Source organism: Ovis canadensis, chromosome 25 (assembly GCF_042477335.2).
Source record: "Ovis canadensis isolate MfBH-ARS-UI-01 breed Bighorn chromosome 25, ARS-UI_OviCan_v2, whole genome shotgun sequence".
In the NCBI taxonomy this organism is placed as follows: domain Eukaryota; kingdom Metazoa; phylum Chordata; class Mammalia; order Artiodactyla; family Bovidae; genus Ovis; species Ovis canadensis.
This window is the reverse complement of record NC_091269.1, coordinates 62,525,630-62,535,002: the sequence shown is the minus strand read 5'-3', so window position 1 is coordinate 62,535,002 and position 9,373 is coordinate 62,525,630. Positions and strand designations below refer to the sequence as shown.

The window sequence follows — 9,373 nt, the reverse complement described above, 5'->3', positions numbered from 1 at the left end:
GACAGCCGATCCCTAGAAGGGAGAGCCTGGAGGCAAAGCAGCTGATCTGCAGATGTCCACTACAAGCTGTGATGTGAATCTCTAGGACATGGCCCTTTATTAGGAACCAAGATAATCTAGTGACTCTGGGGCTCTGTCCAGTTTTGTTTGATCTGAACAGGGTTACAAAGTGAATTGAAATGCCTTGCGTGGGGCTAATTTTCTCCAGCTCCCACCAATCTCTTTTGCCATCTGGACAGCTCCATTCATGTGTCCACCCCTCTGCGTATCTTTGAGAACCATTGCAGGGAGTCCTTCCGTCGCTGACTTTCGTTTTGTGTAGATCACTGGTCCAGCTTCAGACTTCCTGCTGCAGGACTGACATGAAGTCGGGGCTGGCTCCACCTTCCCTGTCTCTCCTCTGCAAGCATCTTCCCTGGGACAGACAAAGGAACGCCCTCCAGCGGCTCCCTCTCCCACATCCTACTCAATCTAGAAAAGGAGATCAGAGAGGAAGAAAGAACACTCGTTGAGAAATGCTAGCCAAAGGTCAGAAAGGGGCAACAGAGACCAAGGGGAAAAGAGCAGCTCTCTCCTAGAAGTCCAAGTGCTGACGTGCTTTTACGCGTCTATTTCCCGGCTTCTTGGGTTTTTAATCATAAAGTTTTGGTTGACTTGTTGAATAAGGAAGGCTCATGGACTAACCCAAACTGCGATGCTTCATGCATTATTCTACAAGGAGGGTGTGGTTTTGATCGGTGTATTCTGGGGTTTCCAGAGGAGGGGGAGCTGCAGGCTTAGGGAAACAACAACAACAACAGAAATCTTGAGCAGAGCTGAGTGAATCAGAATTGAGAGGGTGACTGATTGTTCTTCATTGTCCAACCCTATCCCACAAGTTAGCACATGTGGCTATTGGGATTGAGAAGTGTGGATGGTCTGAAAGGAGATGTGCTGTGAGTGAGCGTAAAATACACACCAGATTTCAGAGCCCTACTATCTACCTGCTACTATGAGAAAACCTACTATCTCATAGTAACCTACCTTATTAGTAAGTTTTAGGTATGTTTGTATTAACAATGGAAACAGTGACAGACTTTATTTTCTTGGGCTCCAAAATCCAGGTACATGTTGACTGCAGCCATGAAATTAAAAAATGTTTGCTCCTTGGAAGAAAAGCTATAACAAACCTAGACTGCATATTAAAAAGCAGAGACATTACTCTGCTGACAAAAGTCCGTCTAGTCAAAGTTATGGTTTTTCCAATAGTTATGTATGGATGTGAGAGTGGGACCCTAAAGAAAGCTGAGTGCCGAAGAGTTGATGCTTTTGATCTGTGGTGTTGGAGAAGACTCTTGAGAGTCCCTTGGACTGTGAGGAGATCAAACTAGTCAATCCTAAAGGAAATCAGTCCTGAATATTCATTGGAAGGACGGATGCTGAAGCTGAGGCTGCAAACCTTTGGCTACCTGATGCAAAGAGCTGACTCATTGGAAAGACCGTGAAGCTGGGGAAGATTGAAGACAGGAAAAGAAGGGGACGACAGAGGATGAGACGGCTGGATGGCATCGCAGACTCGATGCACATGAGTTTGAGCAAGCTCTGGGAGCTGGTGATGGACAGGGAGGCCTGGCGCGCTGCTGTCCACGGGGTCACAGAGAGTAGGACACGACTGAGCGACTGAACTGAATTGAACTGAACTGGCTTGTGTTACATTTCTATTAGATGATGCTGGTCTAGGCTTTTCTTAAAGCTTCAGGACTAGAACACACACACCCCTCACACACACACATTCATTCTGTTGAGGGTTCCAAGATGCTCCAGCAGCTGGAAGATAAGTCTGCTGACCTTTTTTTTATTGACATTGTTAACAATTCTTGAAAACACTGCAGGCCATTTCTTGGCGCTCGGCGACCTCCCGCTGTTGATCAGCCTTTCATACTCTCCTTGTTGTTGGCCTCTCCATATCTATCATCTTTGTCTCCACCGTTCCCTGCCTCAAACCCAGCTTAGGTTGTTTCCCACCTTTTGAAATGCCACCATAGGTTCAGAGTGTGTGATGTCCTGGAGGAAAACAAGTACTTACATGTTGAGAATAAGAAATCGTTTTCCCTAGACTTTGGAAGTTAACATAATGGGGCTTTTCTGCATTCCAGCTGCATCGTTGGATCTGGCAGCCTGGCTGTTCTCTGATATAATGTAAAGCATAACTCAGTGGTCATTTCCATGTGTAAAAAGTTCAGCAGTATTGTTGGAACTATCATCATAAATCAGGAGCAACTTTCTTTAGGGACTCTATTGCCACTTGATTTAGTATTTCCTGGCAACTTGCCTATCATGGAATGAAGCCATGATTGCTTCCTACACAAAATGTTATCTGCAAAACATCCCGCCAGAAACCTATAGAAAAGAACACTGACCAGCTTGCGAATTTTGATAATCTATGACTGCGTTTTGTATTGAGAATACGTTTGACAATGGGACTCATTGTTAATTTGGACAATATATTCCATAGAGCAGCTTCCAAATTAAAATGGGGTTTATACAGCATGTTACACGCCATTTGTTTCAAAGGAAAGAAAATTGGACTCTTTTAGTTCCAGGAGGAAAATTCTGCACAACGTGTATACTGTGAAATAGGAGAAAATATCTTCAGCCACTTTCATGCTAACATGTTCAGTTGTTAGCAAAACAAGAAAAAGTCAATCAGCTATAGAGAGTAGGGGAGCGTGACAGCTTCATACCCCAAATGTCCTGGAGTTTCTTTCAGATGAGCACTAGGAGGGTGTGCAGTTCCTCACATGTAAGGAGCAATTCACCCAGGAAGCTCGGGGAGGAAAGGCTGGAAGACTCCGTCCGACACTCTGCAGTCGCTTTGCCTGGCAGCGTGCTGTGGGGGAGAGACACTGGGGACAGTAAGGGATTCAGCAGATGGAAAACTATGCCATTCCGTCCACACACCCATGGTGGCTCCAACCCCTAGATAACACCCGTTGTGGACAGTGAGCCCACGCCAAGAACAGGAGTGAGCCTCGGTGAGTGCTCAGAAAAGAGCAGGAGAGTCCCAGAAAACTCCCGATGCCTTCCAAACTCAGGAAAGACGCTGAACAGAGATGCAGAGCTCCATGCAGAGCCATCTCCACTGGTTCACTCCCAAGTTCCCCTGCTCCTCAGGCTGCTGAACCAGCAAAGTAAAACGTGAGTAAATCTAAACCTATCTTTTCTTCCCTTCCCTTCCCTTCCCTTGGGTCGAAACAATTCAGACTGTGATCTCAGGTCCTGGTCCTGGACGAATATTGTGCTCTCTTTGTAATGATGAGCACACAGAAAAAATAGCCAGGCAAATGAAAAGATAGCAGAGTTCAACAGAAGGGATCACTCTGAGGAATCAGAGAAAATATTTTTCTATGCAATATAGATTCTACAAGAGACAGGGGAAATTTTGAGAACACTCCTGATTTGTGTGTCTAAAAAACTTCAAAAGGACATTTCTTTTATGAAATTTGAGCAAAGAACTATAAAGAGAAAAATAAAAAGGTTATGAAAGCCAGCATGGAGATTTTCTTTTAAAATGTTCATTTCAGATTGAAATGTAAGAAATGAACAGCAAAATGGATCCTGCCACAAACAGGTCTGATGGAACAGACATCAACTTTTATATCACAGAACTCAGAGAAAAAAAGATAAATAGATAGAATGAGAGAATATATAGAAAGCATGGACAAGAGGTGTTTACCGTGTAAGCATTAGGAATCTCAGGAAAAGAACCAATAAAAGTGAAGCCATTATTAAAGGACTATCTGGGAGCAGCTTTTCTGAGAGGCTTGCATTTCCTGAAAAGCAGTCAGAACTAATGAAAAGTTTTTGATGCTTAGATTTATCTTGACAATTTATTTTAATTCCAAGAATTAAAACAGATTGAGAATCCATGCAGATAAAGCTCACCTCCCACTTCTCCTTTGCAACATGAAGACAGAATTGTCCACAGAATTATGAGGATAAGAGGACTGTGATTCAAATGGTATCATCAGTTAAAATGTGGGTTGACATTTTAAAGAAGTAAAAGCAAATTCTTCATATTTCCCAAGGAATAACCAGTTGGCATTGTCCTACGTTGGATGATGGGAATTACCGAAAATAGATTTCAATACATTTTTATTAAATGTCACTACTAATAGGATAAAAATGTTAGAAATGACTTCCAAAATCACAGGAGAAAAGTTAAAGATAACTGCAGTCAATATAAAAAGGTATAGCCGATTTACTTTGCTGTATAGCAGAACTGACACAACCTTGTAAAGCAACTATACTCCAATAAAAATTTTAAACAGAACCATAAAACAACACAGAAGAAATAAAACTAAGCACATAAATCTTGTTAATACAATGATCAGGATAAACTCATTTTGAATCACAGACTTTTACATTACGTGAAAATTAAATGTTGTATTAGTGTACCCAGTCAATCCAAAAGTAATAAAAATAAGGCAATGAGCAACAATACAGTAGATGAATCCAAACAAAAGCAGGGCAAGAATGGGATATGAATAGGAGACATGGTGAAACCCAAGGCTGACACGGTCAATATGATAAGTGATGTTAATTTATTCCACTGAAAGAAAAAAATCCACAATAAAGATGTAACAGGTCGCACTCTTCTATGGCGACTGTAAGAACATTAAAGGTGGTAAACAGTCTTTGGCAATAAACAAGAAGAAGAGAAGGCTGTTGTGGTAGGTGATGTTGACATGCTTGTATTGGGACTAATCTAGTGGGCAAGGAGTAAGGGTGTAGCGGGTTCAAACACTGTAACTTATTTGTATCCCCCAAATGGAGAAGGTACATATACTTAGAATATTTCTACAATTTCGTCACAAAGAATATCTTAGTAGATTCTAGCAGTTAAAACTCCATCCGTGGGCCCAGGTTCTCGGCTGTGCTGCAGACTACTCAGTGCTGCGGAGCGACCCCTGTGATGACGGCTATTGTCATCAGAAAATATCGACCGAGAGCCTGCGATGAGTATGTCTCCCTCATGTGCCGTAGACAGGAGGTAAGGAGAGTCCATTGCTGTTATTTTTTAGCCGCTAAGTCGTGTCCGGCTCTTTTGTGAACTTGTGGGCGGTAGCCTACCAGGCTCTCCTGTCCATGGGATTTCTCAGGTAAGAATCCTGGAGTGGGTTGCCATTTCCTTCTGCAGAGAATCTTCCCAGATCAGGAACTGAACTTGGGTCTCCTGCACTGACAGGCAGAATCTTTACCGCTGAGCCACCAGGGAAGCCCAGGAGAGCCCGCTGCCAAGCATTAGAAAGGGAACGAGGAGAAGCTGGGCGCTGACCCACTGTGGGTGACTCGCAAGCTCTGCTTCTCCATCTGCATGGAAACTGTCGACCCTTTGGTCAATGACGGAATTAAAGCCTAGTGTCTGTGAAGCAAGCATTTTCTATTTCCAACATGAGGTCAGTGACTTTTGCTCATTTTCACTCCTGCCTTGGATTTCAGATGTACATACTTCAGAGGATTGCTGTTATAGAACCAGAGTGACTCACTCTAGAAGGGCTGTGTTTTAGAAAGTGCAGTCTTTATTACGGCACCTAAGGTGCTCTGGAGATATAAACTGTGTAACTCGGGAAGCCATGCCTCATTTTGAGGACCACTGCAGGAGCACATGTGACCTTTTATAGAGTGATTTATAAAGTGCTTCTTCACCACACAAACTAACTCAAGGGACCTTAAATACTGAATATTCGTAGTATGTTGCAAACTGCTGTTCGGGTTCCATGTGATTTCTGGAATGCGTTTGTTGCAGAAGTTACAGCCGCTGTGCACCTCGGAGGGAACATCACTGAAGCTCTGCAGGGCCATCGAGGGCAGGAATTGGGGAGACCACGTGTTTTCGGACAGGAGTGATCTTGCCTAAAGACCAAGTCACCTGGTTCAAGGTGAACAGATTGTTTTTAGTAAGTAGATGATTAAGAAAAAGCTTGGAAATAGTTCCTCCAATGTACTGTGGGCTCCATTTTAACCACCGACTCATAGTGACTTCATGTTTTTAAGGAGATGAACTCCCTGGATGTCCTCATCCAGGTGAAGAAGAAAAGCTCCTCAGGGCCCCTGAGGTTGCCGGAGCCCCACTTGTCCTGTCCTGAATCACCCCGCCTGTCAGGGCACAGACTCTCCGTCTGAGAAGTGCACGCCTATTTGCATACGTACACAGTCTCCTTGAGAGCCCCTTTGAATTCAAATGCTTACATCAGTTATTTGCAAGGGCATGATTTCATTCCACATGGTGGTGATATTTTTTTCTCCAAATATGGACTCCTGAGGTGGTAATAAATAATGCAGTCTGGGCGTAGGAAGTGGAGTATCCTTCCCCCAGGGTTATTCCAGGGAAGCAGGGACGGAAGCGGGCCTTGCTATTTCAGGAAAGCTGGTGGAGGGTGGACTAGAGGGCTGGTAGCTGGCGGCAGCTGTCCTCAATCTTCGGCTTTAACGGAGGAGAGCTGCCAGATTTACATTGTTTAAACACTTAACTAAATTAGCTATGAAAAGAAGGATGGGAGGAGGCCTGCTTAGCGGGAGGATTCAGGCCTTTTGGCTTCACCCCTTTACACACACACACTTCACACACACACACACACACACACTCACTCACACACACACACACTCTCTCTCTCTCACACACACATACACTGATTTTCCCCAAGAGTCTGCTGGGGGAACTGGAGAGAAATTGTGTACCCTTAGAGCAAGATTAACAACAGCGAGGACAGTGAAAATACCTGCTTTAGGAAGCTGTGCCTGGAGAGTCCGCTTAGGGTTGCAGAACTCTGGGCCTAAAAGGTGGGCTGAGAATCTAAGTTAGATCCTGGATCAACAGAGTAAGGACTGGTCTAGGACAGTGGATCCAAAACATAAAGAGGAGAACACAGAGGTTTCGGTTCTGAGGACAGGAGACGCTGTCTTCCCCTGAAGGCAAGTGCTGCAGGTCTGGCTCTCTGAAATCACCTCTGGTCTACTGGATTTCCAGTTAACTTCTGTTGTTTCAGAAACAATCACATCTAAGAATGTTAAATACGGGCTCTTTGTCAAGTTGAGATTGGCTCTAGCTGATGGCCGCAGCGCTCTGTCATTGAATGTATCCTCTCTCTAACATTTGACCATGGTTGAGGGACACCATGGAAGCCTAATATTTACCTAATATTCTGATAACTTACAATATGAAAGCATATACGATGAAACACAGAATCATGATCTCAAATAAATTTGAAAAATCGTAAAGTGAGCTAAGACAAACTCTGTGAAGCTTCCTAAAAGTAAACAGAAGGCTCTAAAATTAGATTCCAGAAATTCATTTCATAAGCATAATATGGAAGAAGTCTAGCTGGGCAGATGCAACATCTTAAGGAGACACTGGCTTTAGTTAAGCACATAGTGAGTCATGGGGAACCAGGACTGTCCTGCGGCAAGAAATCCGGCTCAGCTCCAAGGACCCTGAAAACTCATGAACAAGCCAGGGACTGACACCTGAGCGATGAAGAGTTGATGCCTTCAGACTGTGGTGCTGGAGAAAACTCCTGAGAGTCCCTTGAACTTCAAGGAGATCAACCCTGAATATTCATTGGAAGGACTGATGCTGAAGATGAAACTCCAATACTTTGGCCACCTGATGTGAAGAGCCGGCTTATTGGAAAAGACCCCGATGCTGGGAAAGATAGAAGGCAGGAGGAGAAGGGGATGACAGAGGACGAGATGGTTGGATGGCATCACCAACTGAATGGACATGACTTTGAGCAAATTCTGGGGAATAGTGAAGGACAGGGAAGCCTGGCATGCTGCAGTCCCTGGGGTTACAAAGAGTCAGGTATGACTGAGCGATTAAATAACAAGACGCCTTCTCATGAGAAGAATTTGTAAAGGAGACTGGATTATTGATCCTGGAAAGGATTTCACTAAGACATAGCCTCCGTCTCTGAAGACTCTCGTGAAGGACTGAAAGCGACTGCTCAGACAGACCTGGAGGGCAGACATCACAGGAAGGAAGGCTTGAGCTTAAATGCAAAGGTATTTTAATGCCTCACGGTGACCGAAAGGGGTTACCTGCTTTGCTAAGGGAGTACTGAGTGTCTGAGCAGAGGAAAGAAGGCCTGTATTGGGAAGATACCTCAGACCATTGCTAAGACACCTCTGGAGCCATGAATCTCTGAAGTCCATGCGGATACGGGTTAGTCCTCTTTAAGAAACAAAATCCACTCCTTTCCCTAGATAATGACATGGAACATCTTTAATCAGTGGGACATCTCAAGTGACCCTTGGGAGGCTGAGCTGCATCTTCCTTAGTTGAGGAAAAGGAGTTCACTCTTTCAGCCCAGCGGAATCCTCCAGACTGAGGGTGCCCAGCTAAAACAATGGCATGTTCACCCGATGGACTGACTCCCTGGGCCTCCAGGCTGAGGTTCATCTCCCTGGGGACTCACCGTCTGAGCTGGTGCTCATCGGCTGAGGCTCGTGCATCAAAGATTAACTTCATTGTGTTCATATCACTGGACTGTGGCCAGGTTGAAGCTCTTCCTGTTCCCATTCTGGAGGATGGTGAGGGAACTGTGGCTGCGGGAAGCCTTGGTAAAGCTGCATCGATCCCAGGACCCGTTGCAGAACCCCGATCTGTAATTTTCTTCCTAAACTGGTAGCAGAAGAGTTTCCCGATGGCCTCTGCTCTACTCAGTCTCATGACAAAACTCAATCCAGGCTCCACCTCTGCCTGTGCTTGCTGGGTGGCCCTGGACAAATTATTTGGCCTGTCAGATCTCAAAGTCCTCATCTGTAGAAATGGTGGTTAACTTGGTGGCTGTCGTGAGGTCTAAAAGTATAAGGGTGTACTCTGTATACCAGAGAACAGTCTATAGCTCACATACCATTGGCACATTTTGAGGCCCCAGATTATTAATTGTTGCTATTTATTAATAATAATTATTGCTGTAATTATCAATAATGATTCTCATTATTTTCGGTAATTGCATACCTCTATTTTCCTTTCTATGTTGTCAGTTCTCTGAAGATAGGACTTAAGCCTTATAAAGTTTTCTATAATCCAGAACTAGTTCCAATTTGGCACATAATAGTTGCCAGAGGAACATTTATTACATGAATGAAGAGCACATATTTTAATGTAACATACTGTTAATTAGAGAGAGACCATCAGTGTCATGAAATAGGCAATCTGAGGTAATAACGAAAATAATGCACAATCATTAACTTCTCCCTTCGCTCCGGATACTCTACGTGTAGCACTGAGGAACTCTCAGAGGAAGAAACTGCTAACTCCGTTTTACAGATTGAAGTACTGAGGTCCAGAGTTTAGATGACTTGCTTAGAAACCTGTAGCCTGGATCTG

The 9,373-nt window shown here is 44.1% G+C and overlaps 1 long non-coding RNA gene across 1 annotated transcript; it reads left to right on the top strand.

The window, feature by feature from the left end:
- The first annotated feature begins 2,535 nt into the window (after window positions 1–2,535).
- Window positions 2,536–8,971, top strand: LOC138430260 (uncharacterized). Its single transcript, XR_011253080.1, has 4 exons — window positions 2,536–3,177; window positions 4,906–5,032; window positions 5,228–5,438; window positions 5,789–8,971. It is a non-coding gene; the product is annotated as an uncharacterized lncRNA (long non-coding RNA).
- Window positions 8,972–9,373: the final 402 nt, after the last annotated feature.